Raw genomic sequence first — 6,092 nt, 5'->3', positions numbered from 1 at the left:
CCAACAATGTAGTGGGCCAAATTTAGAGGAAAAAACCTCTGTCATCATACTTTAAGATTATATCAGCAAGTCGCACTCTCTGTTGTACATTTGGTGGCCAGAAAAATGGCACTTCATCTTTTTTTGGTGTGGACAAAGTCTTACATAGAGTTTAGGGGATCAGCAAAGTGAGTACTGGAGAGAGAAACCAGTGCTAACTCTCTCTTGCCATGTGCTGGCCATCTTTCCTTTTGAAGTGACCCAAACACAGATATGAATGAGCATGGGCTGTTTATGGTCTTCTCTATTATTCAAGTGTGGTGAGGCCTACAGAGGAAAAGAGAGAACTGCGACTGGAAAGACAGCGACCATTCCTGAGAGGAGCAGGGACCCCGTGCCATGTAGTGCCATACAGGGACACCCCGGGAAAGCAGACGGAGCACGAGAAAAACATAAGCAAGAAGTTTTATTGTAGCTTCTGTGGGAGAGAAGAGATGGGGCTGGGTAAACTGGTTTAGGGTTAGCTAGTTTGAATAAGTTCAGTGGGGTGTAGGGGTTGGAGAGGCCATACCAGCTTGTTTGGTGTCTGGCCTCGAGGTAACAGGACAGGGAATATTGATTGGCTTAGAATGTAAAAGCCCTGAAAAAGCCAATAAAGGAGATAGTTGGAAGTGTGAGCTTTGGCATGGTTGGTTTGTGTACAGTGATGTTTGTGGGGCTACATGCAGATCCGCGTGTGGCGCAGGCAAGGACCCTGAAAACAAACAGCCGCTGCCTCGCGAGCTTCCTTCTCTGGGCCTGAGTCCGACTTTCCTCCGCTGCGGGCTGAAGATCTAACTGTAACCATGAGCAGCAATGAGTGCTTCAAGTGTGGACGATCTGGCCACTGGGCCCGGGAATGCCCTACTGGAGGAGGCCACGGTCGTGGAATGAGAAGCCGTGGAAGAAATGGTTTTACCTATGATAGAGGTTTCCAGTTTCTTGCCTTATCTCTTCCTGACATCTGTTACTATTGTGGTGAGTCTGGTCATCTTGCCAAGGGCTGCGATCCCCAGGGAGATGAAGCCTGTTATAACTGCGGTGGGGGTGGCCACACAGCTGAGGACTGCGAGGAGCTGAAGAGAGAGCGGGAGCAATGTTGCCTCAACTGTGGCAAACCAGGTCCTCTGGCTCGTGGCTGTGACCATGCAGAGGAGCAGAAGCGCTATTCTTGTGGAGTGTTTGGACACGTTCAGAAAGACTGCACCAAAGCGAAGTGCTATAGGTGTGGCGAGGCTGGCAATGTAGCCATCATGTGTAGCAAGACGGGTGACGTCAACTGTGTCTGGCGAGTCAGGGCATCTTGCACGGGAACGCATGATTGAGGCCACGGCCTAATTATTTTCCTTTGTTGCCCCTCCTTTTTCTGATTGATGCTTGTATTATTTTCTCTGAGTCCTCTTCACTGGCCAAAGGTTGGCAGATAGAGGTTACTGCCAGGCCAGTGAGCTTTACTTGCTGTGTACAAGGAGGAAAGCGGTAGAAAAAAACAACACGATTTTCTGCATTTAACTACAAAAAAAGTTTATGTTTAGTTGCGTAGAGGTGTTATGTATAATGCTTTGTTAAAGAACCCTCTTTCTATGCCACTGGTGAATAGGGGTTGACGCATGGGAAGAGTTGTCAGACCATTAAGCCCAGCCTGGGCTTCCTGAATATGTTCCCATGTAGGAGGTAAAACCAATTCTGGAAGTGTCTTTGAACTTCCTTAAATAACCTTAATTTTAGCATAATGATGGCCTTGGATTGTCTGACCTCAGGAGCTGTTAAATAACATCAAGTAATATCTGCATCAGGCCCTCAGAGAACATACAGTTGAGTGGGAGTAGACAAAAAGGCAACGTGCGCACTAATGGCTGTGCGGCTGTGGGAGAGACCAGGTGGACGCCTAGACAGGGCACCTTCACCACAGCGCTGGTGGTGGACATACACATGGGGACAGCAAAGGTTTAGAACACAGTTTTTCAAAGACTAAATCTAAAACCCAGAGTAAACATTGATGCTCAGGGGCTGGGGAGATGGCTCAGTAGAATAAGTGCTTCCCTGGCAAGCACAAGGGCCTGTGTTCAATCCCTGGTTCCACCAAAAAAACAAAAACAAAAACAAAAAAAACAAACCAAAAAAACACAAAAACCCCACTGATGCTCAGAGTTAGTATTATTTGGAGCTATTCAGGAATTGCAGAGAAATGCATTTTCACAGAAATTAAGATGTTATTTTTGTACACTATATCACTTAGGCAGCTGTTTCATTGGCTGTAATTAGTTTTTAAAAGTCAGATGGAAGAAGCAACTGAAGTCGTAGAAAACAGAAAATGTAATTTTAAATTCTTCTAATAAATCTGGAGGAGGAATGGGGAAAAAAAAGGAACAGTTGGTTTGCATATGAAAGGTATATTTGCAAGTGATTCTTCTGCTGTCTAGGAATTAGCTAGCCCAGGGTGGGGCAGCCTCTCTAGGAGTAGCAAGGCCCCAAGGTGTCAAAGCATATCAAAATTCAGAAAATAAAAATATACATAAAATTATATAATTGACACACAGGAAATCTGTGTTCTGATCCCATATTTTGGGAAGTTTTTTTCTTCTTCAGTACAAGAAAATCCATTATTCGAGGGAACCTTATCTAGCAGTGGGAATGGACAGGTAGATCAGGTACGGTGAGGAAGCATGGTGAACGGTGTCGGCTAAGGTGGCTCAGCATGAGGGAGCATCTGGAAGGCAGTCAAGGAGGGCTTTGCAGGGGACACGGTGTTTGAACTGAACAGTGAAAGACTCAGAAATCCAGCAGAAAAGTATAAAAACAAAGTATAAGAAGTAAAGCCATGCTGTTATGTTGAGCTGTAGGGGACTCAGGTCCACAATTTCTGACATTGCCAGTGAAGTGGAAGACCCCATACTATTATGGACCTCTGAACTCTTTTAGAATATTTTGCTGAGTTAACACATGCATAATATTCAAATAATGGAACTTAACAAAAAAAGGGGATACAGATGAATGTCCATTTTGTGTCTGTGTATTCAAAGTGGTTAGGATAGATATATAGTTACATTCTCTTAATGAATAGAGGGATTTGTTCTAATAGTGTTTGTAAATAGGATATCATGTCTGCATCTTATACAGCAAATAACCACTAGGCAGAGTGTATGCAATGTGTTAATTATTGAAACTGTCCTACCAATTTGATTTGAAACTGTCTTATTGCTATTTGTTTCTCAATAAAATTATGGAGAAAAAAATAAAAATATAAATAAATATCAGAAAAAGCACATAAAAAAGAGCATCTATTCCAATTTTCTGTGAGGTTTTTATCATGAATAAGTATTAGACTTTATCAAAAGCTTTTTCTGTATCTATTGAGATGATTCTGTGATCTCTGTCTTTGACTTTGTTGATACGGTGCATTATATTTATGGATTTGTGTATGTTGAACAATGCTTGCCTTCCTGAAATAAATTCTACTTGGTCATGATGTAAAAATAAATAAATAAATAAATAAATAAATAAATAAATAGAGAAAGGTGCTCAAAGCAGAGTCCAGCCCATGCAAACTCTTGGCGGGAAAGTGGAGGGTGTACTGTGACATGGCTATGTAGTGTGATGTGGCTGAAGAGAAGGGCACTCCAGGATGGAACGGGGAGGGAGTGCCATGAGCCAGTGGGGGAGCAGGAGATGCAGAGACAGACAATGTAAGAGAAGCTGGCCTTGGGGATTAAACATTGTTAAATTTTACTGTGAAAGCTGCAGGAAACCACTGAAGGATGGACTGTAAGAGAGACATGATCGGAGACGCATCTCAGGCAGATCAGAGCGGTGAGGGGAGCGAGCGTGCAGGTTTTTTGTGGGTCTGTATAGAGCACGACAGTAGTAAATGCCACTGTTATTCAGGGCAAAATTGAAGAGACCCTGACCTAATGCAACCTCAGTGTTAAAGAAAGAACAAAGGCAAGAGGCATTTAGGTAATTTTAAGTTAAGCTCCAAATTGAAACATAAATTACAATAAACATGTTTAACTACTATGAAAAAATGGGGGAAATTTTAATTGAATCAATTAATTGTTAATATAAATTGTTATTGGGCTGGGAAGATGGCTCAGCAGACTATGCGCTTCCCTGGCAAGTGCAAGGGCCTGAGTTCAATCCCCAGTTCCACCAAAAAAAAAAAAAAAAAAAAAAAAAATTGTTATTATTCCTCAAACTAGATCTGATATAATTAGTTGTATCCATAACTGACTAAAAGAAAGATGAGGTTAAAATTTAGGCACACACCTAGATGCAAACACATATAATATAATCCACAAGAAACAATGTATAGTGTAATCTAATTGGCAATGCCAGGTAAGTTATTGGGAGTAGTAGAAGTCGTTTGTGCAGCTGGGTATTAGACCAAAAAAAAAGGTGACAAGGATAACACTGGGCCAGGGTTTGCATTTTACCTCTACCTGCCAGCCCTGTGATTTGGAGAATCTTATTTACCTCTAATGAACATGAATGGCATTGGCAGTGAAGCCAGTGTTAGACTAGGTGATTTCCATAGTCTTACCATTCTAAATTCCGTGTGTAGACATAGCTTTCGACTCACTGAAATTCTCTGCAACCTAGCTTAGTGATTTTTAATTCCATTTATTTGGGCAATTCAGGCACTGCTCTATCATGATTAAATTTCAATTGCGCACTATGTAATGTAAACTTTTGTGTACAATTTAGTCATTCAGGTAATTTGTGGATAAAAGATTATCCTCTATAGAACTTACTCTGCATTTGGTTAACTATTAGCTGAAGCTCTGAGTCCATTTTATAATAATCAACCTAAATCTACAAAAATTAGCCTTCCCTTCCCAATACACAATTAATTATAGTTTTTTAAAAAAATGTATTTGGTACAGGGTCTCACTACGCAGCAACTCGGACTTATAGCGATCCTCCTGTTTTCAGCCTCCCTAGGGCTGGGATTACAGGCATGCACCACCACACAGGGACTCAGTTATCAGCTCAGTGAGGCCAGGGGTGGGACTGGTGGGACACGTGGCACTGGGGAGTGAACCCTCATCCTTGCACCTACTTAAGCTTAGTCCGCTGAGCTACTTCACTGGCCCACCAAACTCATTATGTTCTGAGACATTTCTATAGCTAAGGCAAAAGGGGCTTCAAGTTATCATGTAATTCTCATTCAGGACTAAAAGGCCTCCACCTGATACTTCTCACAATAGTAAGACCTTGGGGAAGTGGGTATTTCACTGGAAGGCCAGTGGCTGTAAGGCGGAAGGTAGACACTTGCTATCAGTCAATCATGTTGTTAAAATGTTTGAGTTCTTCAAGAGACATATGCTTCCACCCTGGCAGAATCTGGTTTACTAAGGACTTCTTTTTGCTACCTGAGCTTAAAGATTCAGTGAAAAAAGATCTTGAACTTTTTCGTGTTTCACTAAGTTCCAGAGAACAACAGCTGCTGGAGCATGGTGGCTGCGGAGGAGCGAAGATCTTTCACTGCAAGGATAGTGAGGTGGCATCTCCAAGTTAAAAATCAAACACTGTGGGGCCAGGGAGATAGCTCAGTAGATTGAGCACTTGCCTGGCAAGCTCAAGGTGCTGAGTTCAATCCCCGGTACCACACACACAAAATACACATCTTTTGTAGAAGTCCTTGCTCTACTTAATCAAGATTTCAAGAAAAAAAAAAAAAAAAAAAAGGGCAAGGATATTTGGCAGTTTCTTGTGAAACATAAAATTTCTCAGACACCACAATACTGGTATACCTAAGAGCTGATACTTTAATCCCAGAGATTCTTTTTCCTCAACTTTCTTTTGCCTCTTGTTTTGAAGGGCCTACAGTGACAGGCAGAGGCAGGGTTGTCTGAGGCAAGGAAAATGGATCCTTCAAGCTCTCCTAAGATATCAACTCCTCGGATACAAGGATGGAAAGTGTAAAGAAATGCACTGTACACTGGAAGCAGGCGTCTGTTGCTATCAGTGGCCCTTGCCTCTGAAGCCTGCACTGCCCTGTGGGTGGCAGATTTCCTTAGCTTTCCCACCTCTCTTGCCATTCTTTTCTAGGTTCCATTCTATTGTGCAATTTA

General features: G+C 42.3%; 1 pseudogene; it reads left to right on the top strand.

The window, feature by feature from the left end:
• The first annotated feature begins 808 nt into the window (after positions 1-808).
• LOC101574364 lies at positions 809-1,343 on the top strand (annotated as a pseudogene).
• The last annotated feature ends 4,749 nt before the right edge of the window (positions 1,344-6,092 follow it).

Source organism: Octodon degus, unplaced genomic scaffold (genome assembly GCF_000260255.1).
Source record: "Octodon degus isolate 3935 unplaced genomic scaffold, OctDeg1.0 scaffold00047, whole genome shotgun sequence".
Classification (NCBI taxonomy): Eukaryota; Metazoa; Chordata; class Mammalia; order Rodentia; family Octodontidae; genus Octodon; species Octodon degus.
This window is presented reverse-complemented; position numbering and strand designations above follow the sequence as displayed.